This window comes from Chiloscyllium plagiosum, unplaced genomic scaffold, assembly GCF_037043375.1.
Source record: "Chiloscyllium plagiosum isolate Xiang-an unplaced genomic scaffold, Cpla_swu_hap1 HiC_scaffold_37, whole genome shotgun sequence".
NCBI classification, from domain to species: domain Eukaryota; kingdom Metazoa; phylum Chordata; class Chondrichthyes; order Orectolobiformes; family Hemiscylliidae; genus Chiloscyllium; species Chiloscyllium plagiosum.
This window is the reverse complement of record NW_028270175.1, coordinates 71,980,270-71,999,472: the sequence shown is the minus strand read 5'-3', so window position 1 is coordinate 71,999,472 and position 19,203 is coordinate 71,980,270.

The following is a 19,203-nucleotide window of genomic DNA, read 5'->3' as shown; positions in this document are numbered from 1 at the left end:
GCCTGACCCTCACTGCGTCCCACACACCGCCCCCAGCCTGACCCTCACTCTGTCCCACACACCGTCCCCAAACTGACCCTCACTCCGTCGCACACACCGCCCCCAGCCTGACCCTCATTGCGTCCCACACACCGACCCCAGCCTGACCCTGACTGCATCCCACACATCGCCCACAGTCTGATCCTCACTCCATCCCACACATCGCCCCCAACCTGACCCTCACTCCGTCCCACACACCTTCCCCAGCCTGACCCTCACTCCGTTCCACACACCGTCCCCAGCCTAACCCTCACTGCCTCCAAAACACCGTCCACAGCCTGACCCTCACTCTGTCCCACACACCGTCCCCAGCCTGACCATCACTGCGTCCCACACACCGTCCCCAGCCTGACCCCCACTGCCTGCCACACACCGTCCCCAGCCTGACCCTCACTGCCTCCCACGCACCCTCCCCAGCCTGACCCTTACTGCTTCCCACAGACCGTCCCCAGCCTGACCCTCACTGCCTCCCACACACCGTCCCCAGCTTGACCCTCTCTCCGTCCCACCCACCGTCCCCAGCCTGACCCTCACTGCGTCCCACACACCATCCCCAGCCTGACCCTCACTGTGTCCCACACACAGTCCCCAGCCTGACACTCACTGCCTCCCACACACCGTCCACAGCCTGACCCTCACTGCCATCCTCACACCCGGCCTGACCCTCACTCAGTCCCACACACCGTCCCCAGCCTGACCCTCACTCAGACCCACACACCGTCCCCAGCCTGACCCTCACTCCGTCCCACCCACCGTCCCCAGCCTGACCCTCACTGCGTATGACACACCGTCCCCAGCCTAAACCTCACTGTGTCCCGCACACCGTCCCCAGCCTGACCCTCACTGCGTCCGACACACCGTCCCCAGCCAGAACCTCACTGTGTCCCACACACCGTCCCCAGCCTGACCCTCACTGCCTCCCACACACCATCCCCAGCCTGACCGTCAATGTTTCCCGCACACCGTCCCCAGCCTGACCCTCACTGCGTCCACACACCGCCCCAGCCTGACCCTCACTCCATCCCACACACCGTCCCCAGCCTGACCCTCACTCGGTCCCACACACCGCCTCCAGCCTGACCCTCACTCAGTCCCACACACCGTCCCCAGCCTGACCCTCACTCTGTCCCACACACCGTCCCCGGCCTGACCCTCACTGCTTCCCACACACCGTCCCCAGCCTGACCCTCACTGCGTCCCACACACCGTCCCCAGCCTGACCCTCACTGCGTTCCACACACCGCCCCCAGCCTGACCCTCACTACGTCCCACACACCGCCCCCAGCCTGACCCTCACTCCGTCCCACACATCGCCCCCAGCCTGACCCTCATTGCGTCCCACACACCGACCCCAGCCTGACCCTGACTGCATCCCACACATCGCCCACAGTCTGATCCTCACTCAATCCCACACATCGCCCCCAACCTGACCCTCACTCCGTCCCACACACCGTCCCCAGCCTGACCCTCACTCCGTTCCACACACCGTCCCCAGCCTAACCCTCACTGCCTCCTAAACACCGTCCACAGCCTGACCCTCACTCCGTCCCACACACCGTCCCCAGCCTGACCCCCACTGCCTGCCACACACCGTCCCCAGCCTGACCCTCACTGCGTCCCACACACCGTCCCCAGCCTGACCCTCACTGCGTCCCACACACCGTCCCCAGCCTGACCCTCACTGCCTCCCACGCACCCTCCCCAGCCTGACCCTTACTGCTTCCCACAGACCGTCCCCAGCCTGACCCTCACTGCCTCCCACACACCGTCCCCAGCTTGACCCTCTCTCCATCCCACCCACCGTCCCCAGCCTGACCCTCACTGCGTCCCACACACCATCCCCAGCCTGACCCTCACTGTGTCCCACACACCGTCCCCAGCCTGACCCTCACTGCGTCCCACACACCGTCCCCAGCCTGACCCTCACTGCCTCCCACGCACCCTCCCCAGCCTGACCCTTACTGCTTCCCACAGACCGTCCCCAGCCTGACCCTCACTGCCTCCCACACACCGTCCCCAGCTTGACCCTCTCTCCATCCCACCCACCGTCCCCAGCCTGACCCTCACTGCGTCCCACACACCATCCCCAGCCTGACCCTCACTGTGTACCACACACAGTCCCCAGCCTGACACTCACTGCCTCCCACACACCGTCCACAGCCTGACCCTCACTGCCATCCTCACACCCGGCCTGACCCTCACTCAGTCCCACACACCGTCCCCAGCCTGACCCTCACTCAGTCCCACACACCGTCCCCAGCCTGACCCTCACTCCGTCCCACCCACCGTCCCCAGCCTGACCCTCACTGCGTATGACACACCGTCCCCAGCCTGAACCTCACTGTGCCCCGCACACCGTCCCCAGCCTGACCCTCACTGCGTCCGACACACCGTCCCCAGCCAGAACCTCACTGTGTCCCACACACCGTCCCCAGCCTGACCCTCACTGCCTCCTACACACCGTCCCCAGCCTGACCATCACTGCGTCCCACACACCGTCCCCAGCCTGACCCCCACTGCCTGCCACACACCGTCCCCAGCCTGCCCCTCACTGCGTCCCACACACCGTCCCCAGCCTGACCCTCACTGCGTCCCACACACCGTCCCCAGCCTGACCCTCACTGCCTCCCACGCACCCTCCCCAGCCTGACACTTACTGCTTCCCACAGACCGTCCCCAGCCTGACCCTCACTGCCTCCCACACACCGTCCCCAGCTTTACCCTCTCTCCATCCCACCCACCGTCCCCAGCCTGACCCTCACTGCGTCCCACACACCATCCCCAGCCTGACCCTCACTGTGTCCCACACACAGTCCCCAGCCTGACACTCACTGCCTCCCACACACCGTCCACAGCCTGACCCTCACTGCCATCCTCACACCCGGCCTGACCCTCACTCAGTCCCACACACCGTCCCCAGCCTGACCCTCACTCAGTCCCACACACCGACCCCAGCCTGACCCTCACTCCGTCCCACCCACCGTCCCCAGCCTGACCCTCACTGCGCATGACACACCGTCCCCAGCCTGAACCTCACTGTGTCCCGCACACCGTCCCCAGCCTGACCCTCACTGCGTCCGACACACCGTCCCCAGCCAGAACCTCACTGTGTCCCACACACCGTCCCCAGCCTGACCCTCACTGCCTCCCACACACCATCCCCAGCCTGACCGTCAATGTTTCCCGCACACCGTCCCCAGCCTGACCCTCACTGCCTCCCACACACCGTCCCCAGCCTGACCCTCACTCTGTCCCACACACCGTCCCCAGCCTGACCCTCACTGCTTCCCACACACCGTCCCCAGCCTGACCCTCACTGCGTCCCACACACCGTCCCCAGCCTGACCCTCACTGCGTCCCACACACCGCCCCCAGCCTGACCCTCACTACGTCCCACACACCGGCCCAGCCTGACCCTCACTCCGTCCCACACATCGCCCCAGCCTGACCCTCATTGCGTCCCACACACCGACCCCAGCCTGACCCTGACTGCTTCCCACACATCGCCCCCAGCCTGATCCTCAGTCCGTTCCACACATCGCCCCCAACCTGACCCTCACTCCGTCCCACACATCGCCCCCAACCTGACCCTCACTCCGTCGCACACACCGCCCCCAGCCTGACCCTCATTGCGTCCCACACTCTGACCCCAGCCTGACCCTCACTGCGTCCCACACACCGCCCCCAGCCTGACCCTCACTCCGTCCCACACATCACCCCCAACCTGACCCTCACTCCGTCGCACACACCGCCCCCAGCCTGACCCTCATTGCGTCCCACACACCGACCCCAGCCTGACCCTGACTGCGTCCCACACATCGCCCCCAGCCTGATCCTCACTCCGTCCCACACATCACCCCCAACCTGACCCTCACTCCGTCGCACACACCGCCCCCAGCCTGACCCTCATTGCGTCCCACACACCGACCCCAGCCTGACCCCCACTGCGTCCCACACACCGCCCCCAGCCTGACCCTCACTCCCTCCCACACATCACCCCCAACCTGACCCTCACTCCATCGCACACACCGCCCCCAGCCAGACCCTCATTGCGTCCCACACACCGACCCCAGCCTGACCCTGACTGCGTCCCACACATCGCCCCCAGCCTGATCCTCACTCCGTCCCACACATCGCCCCCAACCTGACCCTCACTCCGTCCCACACACCGTCCCCAACCTGATCCTCACTACGTTCCACACACCGTCCCCAGCCTAACCCTCACTGCCTCCCACACACCGTTCACAGCCTGACCCTCACTCCGTCCCACACACCGTCCCCAGCCTGACCCTCACTGCGTCCCACACACCGTCCCCAGCCTGACCCCCACTGCGTCCCACACACCGTCCCCAGCCTGACCATCACTCAGTCCCACACACTGTCCCCAGCCTGACCCTCACTGCGTCCCACACACCGTCCCCAGCCTGACCCCCACTGCCTGCCACACACCGTCCCCAGCCTGACCCTCACTGCGTCCCACACACCGTCCCCAGCCTGACCCTCACTGCGTCCCACAGACCATCCCCAGCCTGACCCTCACTGCCTCCCACACACCGTCCCCAGCTTGACCCTCTCTCCGTACCACCCACAGGTCCCCAGCCTGACCCTCACTGCATCCCACACACCATCCCCAGCCTGACCCTCACTGTGTCCCACACACAGTCCCCAGCCTGACACTCACTGCCTCCCATACACCGTCCACAGCCTGACCCTCACTGCCATCCTCACACCGTCCCCGGCCTGACCCTCACTCAGTCCCACACACCGTCCCCAGCCTGACCCTCACTGCGTCCCACACACCGTCCCCAAGCCTGACCCTCACTCAGTCCCACACACCGTCCCCAGCCTGACCCTCACTGCGTCCCACACACCGTCCCCAGCCTGACCCTCACTGCGTATGACACACCGTCCCCAGCCTGAACCTAACTGTGTCCCACACACCGTCCCCAGCCTGACCCTCACTGCGTCCGACACACCGTCCCCAGCCAGAACCTCACTGTGTCCCACACACCATCCCCAGCCTGACCCTCACTGCCTCCCACACACCGTCCCCAGCCTGACCCTCACTGTGTCCCACACACCGTCCCCAGCCTAACACTCACTGCCATCCTCACACCATCCCCAGCCTGACCCTCACTCCGTCCCACACACCGCCGCCAGCCTGACCCTCACTGCCTCCCACAGACCGTCCCCAGCCTGACCCTCACTGCGTCCCACACACCGTCTCCAGCCTGACCCTCACTGCGTCCCACACACCGCCCCCAGCCTGACCCTCACTCTGTCCCACACACCGTCCCCAGCCTGACCCTCACTGCGTCCCACACACCGTCCCCCACCTGACCCTCACTGCATCCCACACACCGCCCCCAGCCTGACCCTCACTGCGTCCCACACACCGTCCCCAGCCTGACCCTCACTGCCTCCCACACACCGCCCCCAGCCTGACCCTCACTGCGTCCCACACACCGTCCCCAGCCTGACCCTCACTGCGTCCCACACACCGTCCCCAGCCAGACCCTCACTCCGTCCCACACGCCGTCCCCAGCCTGACCCTCATGCCTCCCACACACCGCCCCCAGCATGACCCTCATTCCGTCGCACACACCGTCCCCAGCCTGACCCTCATTCCGTCCCACACACCACCCTCAGCCTGACCCTCACTGCCTCCCACACAGCGTCCGCAGCCTGACCCTCAATCTGTCCCGCTTTCTCTGTCCCCCACTCTCTGTCCCCCTCTCTCTGACCCCCTTCTCTGTCTCCCTCTCTCTGCCCCCTCCCAGTCACCATCTCTCTGTTCACCCCCTCTGTCCCCCCCTCTCTGTGTGCCCCTCTCTGTTCCGCCCTCTCTCTGTGCTCCCCACTCTGTTCCCCCCTCTCTCTGTCCCCGCGCTTTCTGTCCCCTACTCTCTGTTCCCCCTCTCTCTGTCCCCATCTCTCTCTGCTCCTCTTTCCCTATTTCTTCCACTCTCTGTCCCCCCTCTCTTTCTCTGCCCCCCTCTCTCTGGCCTCCTCTCTCTCTGGCCCCCTCTCTGCCCCCTCTTTCTGTCCTCCTATCTGCCCCCTCTCTCTGTCCTCCTATCTGCCCCCCTCTCTCTGTCGCATCTTTCTGCCCCCTCTCTCTCTGTCCCCCGCTCTCTGTCGCCCTCTGTCTGACCCCCTCTGTCTCTGAACCCCTCTCTCTCCCCCACTCTCTGTCCCCCTCCATCTGTCGCCCTTTCTCTGACCCCCACTCTCTCACACCCGCCTCTCCCTGTACCACCTCACTGCCCTTCCTCTCTGTCGCCCCTCTTTCTGTCGCCGTCTCTCTGTCCCCCTCTCTCTGCCCTCTCGCTCTCTCTGCCCCCCCTCTCTGTGTCCCCTCTCTCTCTCTGCCCCCCCTCTCTCTGTCGCCCTCTCTCTGTCCCCATCTCTCTGTCCTCTCTCACTCCCCCGCTCTCTGACCCCCTCTCTCTCTGTCGCCCTCTCTCTGCCCCCCTCTCTCTGCCTCTCTCTCTGTCCCCGCTCTCTCTCTATCCACCCACTCTCTCCATCCACCCACTCTCTGCCCCCCTCTCTGTCTGCCTCTTTTGTTCCCCCTCTCTCTCTGTCGCCCTCTCTCTGCCCCCTCTCTCTGTCCCCCTCTCTCTCTCTATCTCCCACTCTCTCCATCCGCCCACTCTCTGCCCCCTCTCTCTGACCCACCCTCTCTCCCCTACACTGTACCCCTCTCTCTCTCCCTCTGCCCCCTCTCTCTGTCACCGTCTCTCTATCCGCCCTTCTCTCTGTCCCAGCTTTCTCATTTCCCCCTCTCTTTGCCCCCCCGCTCTCTGACCCCTTCTCTCTCTGCCCGCCTCTCTCTCTGTCCCTTCTCTCTCACTGTCCCCCTCTCTCTCTGACCCCCACTATCTCTCCCACTCTCTGTCCCCCTCTCTCTGTCGCCGTCTCTCTGTCCCCCTCTCTCTCTGTCCCCTCTCTCTCCCACCCTCTCTGACCCCCTCTCTCGCCCGCTCTCTGACCCCCTCTCTGTTGCCCTCTCTCTCTGCCCGCGCTCTCTCTCCCCCTCTCTCTGTGTCCTCTCTCTCTCCCCGCTCTCTGACCCCCTTTCTGTCGCCCGCTCTCTCTGTCCCCTCTCTCTGTCCTCCTCTCTCTGTGTCCTCTCTCTCTCCCCGGTCTCTGATCCCCGCGCTGTCGCCCGCTCTCTCTGTCCCCCTCTCTGTTGCCCGCGTTCTCTGTACCTCTCTCTCTCTCTCTGTCCCCCCTCTCTCTCTCTCTCTGTCCCCCACTCTTTCCATCTCCACACTCTCTGTCCCCCTCTGTCCCCTCTCTCTCCCACCCGCATCTCTCTATCCCTCCTCTTTGTCCCCCTCTCTCTCTGTCCCCCTCTCTCTCAGTCCCGCTCTCTCCGTCCCCCCCTCTCTGTCCCCCTCTCTCTCTGTCCCCCTCTCTCTCTGTCCCCCTCTCTCTCCCGTGCTCTCTGTCCCCTCTATCTCCCACTCTCTCTGTCCTCCTCTCTCTGTCCCCTATCTCTCTCCCCTGCTCTCTGCCCCCCTCTCTGACCCCTCTCTCTGTCTCCCACTCTCTCCATCCCCACACTCTCTGCCCCCTTCTCTCTGCCCCCCTCTCTGACCCCTCTCTCTCTGTCTCCCACTCTCTCCATCCCCACACTCTCTGTCCCCCTCTCTCTGAGCCCCTCTCTCCCCACCACGCTGTACCCTCTCTGTCCCCACTCTCTGCCCCCTCTCTCTGTCCCCTCTATCTTCCCCGCTCTCTGTCCCCCTCTCTCTGTCCCCTCTATCTCTCCCCCTCTCTCTGTCCCCCTCTCTCTGTCCCCCTCTCTCTGACCCCCTCTCTCTCCCACTCTGTACCCCCTCTCTGCTCCCTTCTTTCTGTCACCATCTCTCTGTCCTCCTGTCTCTCTGTCCCCTCTCTCTCTCCCCCACTCTCTCTGTCTCCCTCTCTCTGTACGGTCGATCTCTCCCCCGCTCTCTGCCCCCTTCTGTCGCCCTCTCCCTGCTCCCTCCCTCTCTGCCCCCTCTCTCTCTATCGCCCCCTCTCTCTGACCCCCATCTCTCCCCCCCACTCTGCACCCCTCTCTCTGTCTCTCTCTATATCCCCTCTCTCTGTGCCCCTCTCTCTGTCACCCACTCTCTGTCCCTTCACCCTCCCACCCGCCTCTCCCTTCCCCCCTCTCACTGTCCCTCTCTCTCTCTGTCCTCCTCTATATTCCCCACACTCTGCCCCCCTCTCTCTCTGCCCTCCTCTGTCTCTGTCCCCCTCTCTCTCTGTCACTCTCTCTCTGTCGCCATCTCTCTGTCCCCCTCTCTCTCTGTCCCCCTCTCTCTCTGACCCCCCTCTCATCCTGACCCCCTTCTATCTCCCCCACTCTCTGTGCCCCTCTCTCTGTCACCCTCTCTATCTCCCCCCTTTCTGTCCCCCCTCTCTCTGTCCCCCTCTCTCTGTCCCCCCTCTCTCTGACCCCTCTCTCATTATGTCCTCCCCCATTTCTCTCTCTCCCTCCCTCACCTTATCTCTCCCTTCCCTCTCTCTCTCCCTGCTCCTTCGCTCTCTCTCCATCTTCTCTCACTCTCGATCCCCCTCCCTCGGTGTCTCTCTCTCTCCCCACCTCCCTCAGTTTCTCTCTGATTCAATCTCTCTCCCTCCTGTCCTGCCCTTCCTCTCTCTCTGACACAAACTGTCTCCCTGGTCCTTCCCTCTCCCTCTAACCTGGAGACTGGGTGTTTGTGGTGAGGCTACGTGTGGGGGGTGGGGGTGAGAGGATTGAGAGATGTGGGAGGTGGGGAAATTGGGGTAGAGACGGAATTGCGGGAGGGAGACAGAGAGGGCAGGAGAGAGAGATTGAGGGTGAGGGGGAGAGAGAAGATTGGAGGCAGGTGGAGAAACTCATGTTGGGGTGTGAGAGAGAGAGGGGGAGTGAGGCAGAAAGAATAGTGGAGGCTGCTGGAGAAACCGGGGTTGGGTGGGAGGAGTGTCTGAGAGGGGACCAGAGAGAGTGAAACGGAGAGGAGGTGAGAGAGAGAGACAGTGTGCAGAAAGAAAGAGAGAGGGAGAGAATTGAGGAGGAAGAGTGGGGGAGAGGAAATGGGGAGTCCAGGTTGGAGTAGGGGGGTGTCAGAGGGAGTTAAACCCAGCTCCTGAGCTCAGGGCGCGGTGCCCTCCACTTCCCTGAGGACCAGGACTTGGGGCTGAGTCTGTCTCTCTCCAGCTCAGCTTCTCCAACACAAAGACACACAACGACAGCGGTCACTCTGCTGCTCGGCCCGCTTTAATCAACATTTTTATTGTTTACAAATGGAAGTGATGGATACAGTCAGTGGGATGGTGCCTTTTCTCACTGGCCCCTGAGTTGTGAGAAACATTGAAATATTTCCCTGTAACCCCCCTGTGGGATAAGGATGGACAAACCAGCGTTACCCTCAGTCTGTTCCCATCGCGACAGGCTGCTCCATCACTGATACACTGAACTGAAATGAGAAAATCCCGGATGGATTGATTAATGCGGGAATTTGATGGATGGATGGATCTGGGTGAAGGGATATTTCAGCACATTCTTCAGCTGCTGCCTGAACTTAGTCTGGGTCACGGCATAAATCACGGTGTTTGTGCAGCAACTGAGGAGCTGCAGAATGAAGCCCAATTCCAGCACAAAGTCATGGAGATACACAGGGGTATCCACAATCCAATCCATACGGTTCCATATAGAATACAGCATTAACATTGACCATAACAGGATGAAATTGGCCGAGATCACAAACAGTAAAATGATGGATTTTGTTCGGTTTCTCATTTCAGTGTCAGACTGAGCGTCCCCATTGGTGTGAGCGCGGAGTCTCCTGCGGGCTCTGCTGGTCACTACAATGTGTCTGACGGTGAGAACATTGAGCAGCAGAATCAGGAGAAATGGGACACACGGGGTTAGAATGTAGTGGAGGAACTCGATTGTGACCCAGACAATGGAGACTGTAACAGCGCGTGTTACATAACAAAACCAGGGGGTGTTCACCAGCCGATACCGAGCCGTGAACATAAAATACCAGAAAATGTTCTTTAAACAGCTCAGCACAGTCACTGCTCCCAAAACCACAGCCGCCGTCTTCTCACTGCAATATTTACTTTTCAGCTTCTGGCAACAAATGGCCACAAACCGATCAAAGGTGAAAGTGACGGTGAACCAGACCGAGCAGTCAGTGGCTGCATAAAGCAGGGCGGTGTGGATATTACACACTGGGACGGAGTACCTCAGGAAATAAAACTGTTCCCGATAAACAATGGGAATGTGTCTCAGGATCAGGTCGAGGATAATGACCAGGAGATCCGCCGCTGCCATGGCCCCCAGGTAACGTCTGACACATGGAGACAATCCACAATCTTTATAAAGCAGGACGTAGATGGTCACTACGTTAACTGTGAGGAAGGAAAACAAACCCATTATCCATCAGCCTGGAGGCAAAGGGACCCGTTTGATCGGGGACCCAGTGAGATTTTCAAATGTGTCCCTGTACTCAGCGTTTTATTAAAATAATTGGAGCTGGAATAACAAATGGGAAGGTCGGAATTACTGACAAAAAAGTGTCAGAAACCACAAGAAACTCTCCCTCCCCAAACACAAAGAGACACATCCATAAGGACAGATGGTTTCTAGAACATTCCCACACACTCGATCACTCGAGAGTAGACACAGGTCACTCCTTTCCAGTTCCTCATACGGAGGGTGGAATCGTTGCTGTCCTGAAGGATTCTCTCCCAGTTTCCTGAAGACAAACGGAGTTTGGGAATTTCTGTATTTTGGTCTAAATTGTGGTCGATCCTGTGTCGTGGAGAAATGTAAACCCAGGGAATCCATATTCACCCCTTTAACTGCCTGAGGGGCCTTCGGAACAGTGTCTCCTTCTCCCTGGAACGGGATCTCTTCCCTCGGGATCTTATCATTTGTTCAATTTATTGTCGTCCGGCCGTTCACAAACAATGTCAGGGACAGAACGTTCCGGGGAATGTCAGTTATAGAATGTCAGGGACAGAACGTTCCGGGGAATGTCAGTTATAGAATGTCGGGGACAGAACGTTCCGGGGAATGTCAGTTATAGAATGTCGGGGATAGAACGTTCCGGGGAACCCCTTGACCTGTCCATCACCTTTCCCCCCTACCCATCCCACCAACATGATGTACTGTACCTGGACACACTAACATTAATGGGGTGAGAGACGGAGGGTTCAGTCACAGGAATGAGAACTAAAGGCTTTGCCAGATCAGCTGAAATGGTTAGATATACCACACTCTCAATCCACCGCACAGAACCAGCCCAGAAACCATACACCCAGGGGAGATATCTGTTCACCGTGGAACACTGTGCAGACCAGGCCAGTGTACTGCTCAGTACAACCCAGCAATCTGTCCAGATTCATGCATTACACTGGTCAATACAATCCAGCAATCTGTCCGGAATGGAACATTGCGCAGATCAAATCAGGGCATTGGTCTATAATCCCAGACCACTTATCTGTCCAGCGCGGTGAGACGTGCAGACCACAGCAGTGCATTGATCTATAACCCCGGAGTAGATATCTGTCCAACACGGGGAGCTGTGCAGACCACAGCAGTGCATGAATCTATAACCCCGGAGTACATATCTGACCAGCAGCAGGAGAAGTGCAGACCACAGCAGTGTATTGATCTATAAACCTCAACCAGATAGTCTGACCAGCACAGTGATCTGTGCAGTGGTCACCCGTGAATTAATCTGTAAACCAGGAGCAGTTACCCTCTCAACATGTAGGACTGTGTACACCACCCCAGGGCATTGATCTGTAACCCAGGAGCCGTTACCCTTCCAGCATGTAGGGCTGTTTTTTCCCCACCCCAGTGCATTGATCTGTAACCCAGGAGCAGTTACTCTCCCAGCATGTAGGGCTGTGTACTCCAAACCAGGGCATTGATCTGTAACCCAGGAGCAGTTACCGTCCCAGCATGTAGGACTGTGTACACCAAACCAGGGCATTGATCTGTAACCCAGGAGCAGTTACCCTCCCAGCATGTATGGCTGTGTACACCAAACCAGGGCATTGATCTGTAACCCAGGAGCAGTTACCCTCCCAGCATGTAGGGCTTTGTACCCCAAACCAGTGCATTGATCTGTAACCCAGGAGCAGTTACCCTCCCAGCATGTATGGCTGTGTACACCAAACCAGGGCATTGATCTGTAACCCAGGAGCAGTTACCCTCCCAGCATTTAGGGCTGTGTACCCCAAACCAGGTTATTGATCTGTAACCCAGGAGCAGTTACCCTCCCAGCATGTAGGGCTGTGTACCCAAAACCAGGGCATTGATCTGTAACCCAGGAGCAGTTACCCTCCCAGCATGTAGGGCTATGTACCCCAAACCAGGGCATTGATCTGTAACCCAGGAGCAGTTACCCTCCCAGCATGTAAGACTGTGTACCCCAAACCAGCGCATTCATCTGTAAATCAGGAGCAGTTACCCTCCCAGCATGTAGGGCTTTGTACCCCAAACCAGTGCATTGATCTGTAACCCAGGAGCAGTTACCCTCCCAGCATGTAGGACTGTGTACCCCACCCCAGTGCATTGCTCAGTAACACTGTGTTAGATCACTGCCCAGTGTGGGGAATCTTGCAGCCCATGCTGGAAGTGACAGGATGTGCAGCTCCCATCCATTTACAACTCCATCTCTCCATTGTGCCCTGACAAGGGGATGCTGTGGGTGTGAACATCCCTGCCACAGAGTTGCAGAGATGGAGGGGGAATCAGTTTAAACAATAACAAATGGGAGGGATATGGGAAATAGACAGAGAGGGGGAGACTGAGAGAAAGTTTTATGGAAGGATGTGTTCCCAGGTTTCAGAATGCAGAAATGAAAACATATTAACAGCATCCTGTGACATAAGTGTTTCCAGGAATTGTAGGTGAACATGATATTGGTGGGAGTTCAGGTGATGCAGAGTTTTAGATGAGTATTTGTTCTGCAGCTTTATATCTGGGTTTAGGGTCAGCAGAGTCTTTGGCTCATTGGGCTAAATCTAACAATAATTTGTCTCAGTGCCATTTCCATTAACTGTGACAGAGGGATTATCTACACTAGGCCGAGCTAGTTTCCTGGTGTTATCTTATCGAATTTACCTCATTAAACACCCACCCCATGGTGTCCCTCTCATTCAATACCAGCCCGATTCTCCCACCCAATATGGCTGGAGGTACTCACCATCGCCCGGGTGTCCCTGGATATTCCATGATCCATGACACTGGCGCGATCTTTAAAAGGCCACTGAGCACAAGTTTGAGCTTTCTCTGTTAAGAACTGCCCTGCACAGTTTACCCCGAGCATGGCAGATAAGGGGTAATTACACCACGGTTTGTCGACAGGAGCACGGAGGTCCTGGTGAATGGGCTAGTACAGAGGGGGACCATTCTCTTCCCAGAGTGGGCAACACGACCAGACCCATCGAGCATGGTCTGAACTCACCACCCAGCTCAGTGCAGTATCTGCGGTCTGAAGAAATGTTCAGCAATACAGGACAAGTATCAATAACCTTCCCCGCTCGGTCAGGATAAGGGTCACTGTATTGTCTCTGCTCCCTCACACTCACTGTATATCTGTTACAGCACCTACTCCCGAACAAGGCTCATGGTCCATCACTCTCACTGCTGCATGCAACACCTTCTCTCTCTGTCTCTCTGTCTCTCTCTGTCTCTGTCTGTCTCTTTCTCTCTCTCTCTCCCTCCCTCCACCTTACCACCCCCCCCCCCCCCACCACCACCACCACATTAATAACACGGCATGGATACAACACTGTGGACTGACTCCCTCCGGACACCTCACCATGACCATGTCCTCCACCTACACATTGTCACCACGACCTCCCACGAAGGTAGCATGGAGACCCCTCCTACACCTCCCCCTGTAGACAGCTAGATACTGCAACTAATCTGTGATAGCTACTGCTCTCCACATTTGTCCTGACATCTTCAACAATCTGTGCTCATATACACCCAGGACTCTTTGTTCCCGCACCCCCTTTATAATGGCACAGCCTGTTTTAAACTGTCTTTCATTGTCTTTCCTACCAAAGTGTATCACCTCAAACTGCTCTGCATTAATCCCCATCTGCCATACACCTGAACACTACACCAACGTGTCACTGTCCTGTTAGAGTTCCACACTGTCCTCCATAGACTTCAGAGTTCTTCCAGGTTCGGTGCCATCTACAAACATTGAGATTGTTACAGTGTCACAGTCCCAATGAAACAACTGAAATCCTGCCCCACATACACGAGTGTGAGCAAGTGAAATACTGATATATTCCTATGGACAGAGTCGAATAATGACATGCTGTCAATGGAGCAACAAAAGTTCTGACACACACCAGACGGAGAAAATGAAATATTGACAAACCACAGAGCAGGAGGAATCCGGATAGGTTCCACTTATCGATATTCACCAGGGGATAATGTGATGAAGTTGAAAGTGTATACTGTACCTTTAAGCGAGGGTGAATTCTGCTCTGAACTGAGAGCTTACAAGCATCTGTAGTATGAGAGGATGGAAGACCCAGAAACAATATATTGCTATAGAGCTGGAGTCGGGAAATAAGCAGTTAAGAGAAAGGGGGGTCCCTGAGTTGTGAATAGTTAATGTAAAATGTTCACTTTCAGAGTTTAAAAAAAATGATGTTTTTATTTAAACAGTGGAATTTGGTAGATCTGACACTCATATTTTAACAGTTTACGAGGCGAATTGAGCATTTCTTTATGTTTCATTTAAGTTACCAGATGAGCTTCACATAATGCCCTAACCATTCCCGTATGTGTATCTGTGTGTGTCTGTGTGAGGCAGGTCTGGCACTCTCTGTGGTGCTTAAAGTGATGCAATGCCACCCTCTGCTGGCCTCCACACGCCACTGCACAGGCATTGGCAGAGGGTGAAAACCAACAGGGATTCATTCACAGAGGGGGAGGGAGAGGCAGCTGCTCACAGCACCATCCAAACTGATGTCTTATCCATCGATTGATCTAAATGTCCTTTAAACATTGTAACTGTCCCTGCTTTTACCACTTCCTCTGGAAGTTCATTCCACTCCCAAGCCAGCTTCTATCTCAAATAATTACCGCTCATTACTTATATAAATATTTTTCCTCGCACCTTAAAATATCCCTCAGTTTTGAATTCCCACCTTGAGGGAAAAGACATCAGCCCTTCAGCTTATCTGAACCCCTCATGATTTTATAAACCTCTGTAAAATTACCCATTAATCTCATACTCTCCAATGACAAAAGTCCCGGCCTACCAGCGTCTACTTATAGCTCACTCCCTCCATTGCCAGAAACATCCAGGTTAATCTGTTCTCAACCCTCTCCATCTTAATTATATCAAGGTCAATAATATCAGATTGAATAGTCAAGGTGTTTTCGAAGGGTACAGGGAGACCAAAGTTGGAGGACATAGGTTTAAGGTGAGAGGGGAAACATTTAAAAGTGACCTAAGGGGCAGCTTTCTCACCCAGAGGGCGGTGTGCCTATGGAACGAGCGGGCAGGATGACCAGCCTGGACACAGTATTCCAGAAGAGGTCTCACCAACAACCACAACATGACGTCCCAATTACGATACTCAAGGATCTGACCAATGAAGACAAGTGTGTTAAACACCTTCTTAACCACACTATCTGTGTGAGATGCAAATTTTAAAGAATTATACCTGACGGCCTAGGTATCTGTCCTACAACACTGCCAAAGGCCCTGCTTTTAATTGTATAGATCCTGCTCTTGTTTGATTTACCAAATCCAATACTTCGCATTAATCCAAACTAAACTCCATCTGCCACCCCTCAGTCCAGTGTGTGATATTATTGCCCCCTCACCCTCCCCCTTCAGTTTTAAAATGCCCATCCCCCTCTCCAGGAGGCCTGCAAACTTCGGCCTTGATTTTCACAAAGACCCCGAGCTAGGGTTGCCTTGTGTGGATAGGGGGAGGTGGGACAGATTGAAGACACAGTCAGTGAGGAGGAGAGGCTGGACAGTAATAACCGGCCAGGTATCATTTCATTGTTTTAGGAAGCGGGCAGTCGCACGTTAGAGTTGTTTAAGAGTGATCGGTGTTTTGGGACCAGAAATTAAGCTCTTCCTTCGTCTCTGGTGTTCAGTAATAAATATCTATTTGAGACCCTTCATTGGGCACAGTGTGTCTGCAAGATTACTTTCCCTAATATTGCAGACTACAGATAATAGCGATTAAAGATGGCCATAGTTAATTTCGATGGCACAGCACATACACTCAATATCCTACAGTTGAGACAAATATCTTGCATTTGTTTAACAATACAAAGTGTTTTGTCTAATTCAGTAATGGTAACCTGATTGTAATACATCCACACCGAGCTGAAAGTGGGCTCTAAAATATGACCCAAAATCTGGGTATGGTAGTGTGCTGTGTAGTGTCCCTGCCTCTGAGCCAGATCTCTGGATTTGATTCCAATTCCTGAACTTGTGTGGTAGTGCTCCAAGCTCTGGACTAGAAGGACTGGATTAAAGTCCTGCCTGTTGCAGAGGTATGTCACAGCATGTCAGAACGGGCTGATTAACAAACACACAGGAGAACACTGTTACAGCTTTATGGGTATTGCTGAGTAATGCTCGTGTCCCTACCTCCGGGCACAAAGGTCCAGGCGTAAACTCCACAGAAATGTCTCATGATACATCTGAACAAACTGATTAAAACGGATTTAGAATTGTGGCTTGATGGAGAAGGAAGAGGTGTCAGTATTGCATTTCAGAATTTAGTCCCAGGATGACTGAAAGTACAGCCATTCGTGTTGATTGGAGTCACATTTCACAGCAGTAAAGGTTTATAAAATCAGAACGGTCCTGGATAGGGTGAGTAGTCAGGGGTTTTCCCCAGGTTAGGGGTGTCCAATACGAGAAGGCATTATTTGAAAGTGAGAGGGGAAAGGTTTTGATGAGGCCTAAAGGGCACCTTTTCACACAGAGGGTGGTGTGTGTATGGAATGAGCTGCCAGAGGAAGTGGTGGAGGCTGGTACAAATATAGCATGTGAAAGGAGCTTTTACAGCAATTTCTGTATTTATTTTAAAAATGCGTTCATTTTAACACAGGTATTCTGAATAAATTAAACATTTTATTTTTTAATGTCGCAGGGACATGTAAACATGTTTCAAATTGACCGAGACCATTTTCTGCTAAGGGTATGGCTCTGTGTATGACAGCAGAAATGGTGCACCTACATGGAGCAGGGAATGTGATGGGGACATAGTTTGGACAATGTACAAGGAGACCTCACATGGTACAGTTTGGGAGAGGATGACATTACTGTGTGATTCAGCTCAGAGAGGGAGAAAATACAATCTGCCTGAGAAGGAAAGGCCTACTGCACTTTCTCTCCTTCATTATTCCTCATTTCAACAATGTGTGCGAGCCAAAAACAAAACTCTAAAGTCATCATTACCATTCTTATGGAATCCCTGCAGTGTTGAAATAGGCCCTTCAGCCCAACAAGTCCACACAAACCATGTCCCTATATTTACCCCTGCCCAATGCATTTAACTTAGAAATCCCTGAACGCTACAGACAATTTAGAATGATCAATCCACCGAACCTACACAGTTTGAGCTGTGGTGGGAAACTGGATCACCCATTAGAAGCTGCCACAGACCAGAGAAGAATGTGCAAACTCCACACGGACAGTCCCCCAAGGCTGGATTCGAACCCAAGTCCCAGTGCTAACCACCGTGCTACCCTTTGGGTGATCCCTGACCAGAAGTCACTGGAATCTCCTCACTGCCTAAAGCAAAGGGAATTCAGCCAAATCCAACTCTCCCAGGATGAAATCCCATTGCTATCAACTGTGTGAGTAAAATATCTTGTGAAGCAGAATAACGTTTTAGACAATCTTGCAATTATTCCTTTGTCATGAGTTTCAATAATATCTGGACAAAGTTCTTTCAAGTTGAAATTGCAGAGATTTTGTGTGTGTGTGTGTGTGTGTCAGTGTCTTTAGAAAGGGAAATATTATTATATTATTGCAATACACAAATCGTTTGCCATTCATCTTTCCATCATAGTTTGAGTAACATTGCTGTGTATTATTAACGTGTTGTTTTAGCAAATTAAAGAAACTAGCCTGATTTGTTCCTAAAACTGACCCTGACCCAGTCTGAGACTGACATCATCTTCCATATCACAAACCTGGTTACATTTAACATTTGTTGTTAGCAGTACAAGCAGAACGCAATTAGATGGGATAAAGGGGCAAGGAGTTGACAGATGAAGCTTAATTTAGATAAATATGAAGCTTTGCATTTAGGAAGGCAAATCAGGGCAGGAAATATACATTTAATGGTAAGGTCCTGGGGAGTTTTGTGAAATAAAGGGACCTAGGGTTGCAGGTATATTGTTCCTTGAAAGTGGAGTTGCAGATAGACAGTGTGGTGCTGAACACATTTGGCACATTTGCCTTAGTCAGAGCATTGAGTATAGGAGTTGTGGTGGCATTTTGCATCTGTACAGGATGTTGGTGAGGCCACTTTAAGAATACTGCGTACAATTCGGTTTTCTGCAGAAATGACTTACACACAGATGTTCTAGGATTGGAGGTTTGAGCTTTAGGGAGATGTTAATTAGATTGAGGCGTTTCCCCCTGGAGTGTCAGAGATGAGGGGTGACATTATAGAGGTTTATAAAACCAGCAGGGGCATGGATATTCTGAACAGCCATGTTCTGCTCCCCAGGGTAGGGAAGTCCAGAACAAGATGGCATAGGCTGAAGGCGAGAGGACGAATGATTTAGAAGGGACCTGAAGATAAATGTTTCACACAGAGAGTGGTGTGTGTACAGAAAGTACTGTCAGAGGAAGTGGTGACGGCGGTTATAATCGCACATGTAAAAAGTATCTGAAAGAGGAGGGATACTGGCAAAATGCTGGCAAATGGGACTAGATCAGATTTGATATCAGCTCGGAGTGAACAGAATCGACTAACGGGTCTGTTTCCGTTCTGCATGACTCTCTGATTCTATAAGAAGGATGAAGAATAATTCTGAAAGGACCTTTCAAGTCGTACTTCTCTTCTCTGGAAGTTTAGCGTACCTCTATGTTCACATTGATTGAAAGATGCATTAGTTAATTATTTGACAGAGAAGTGAGTCAC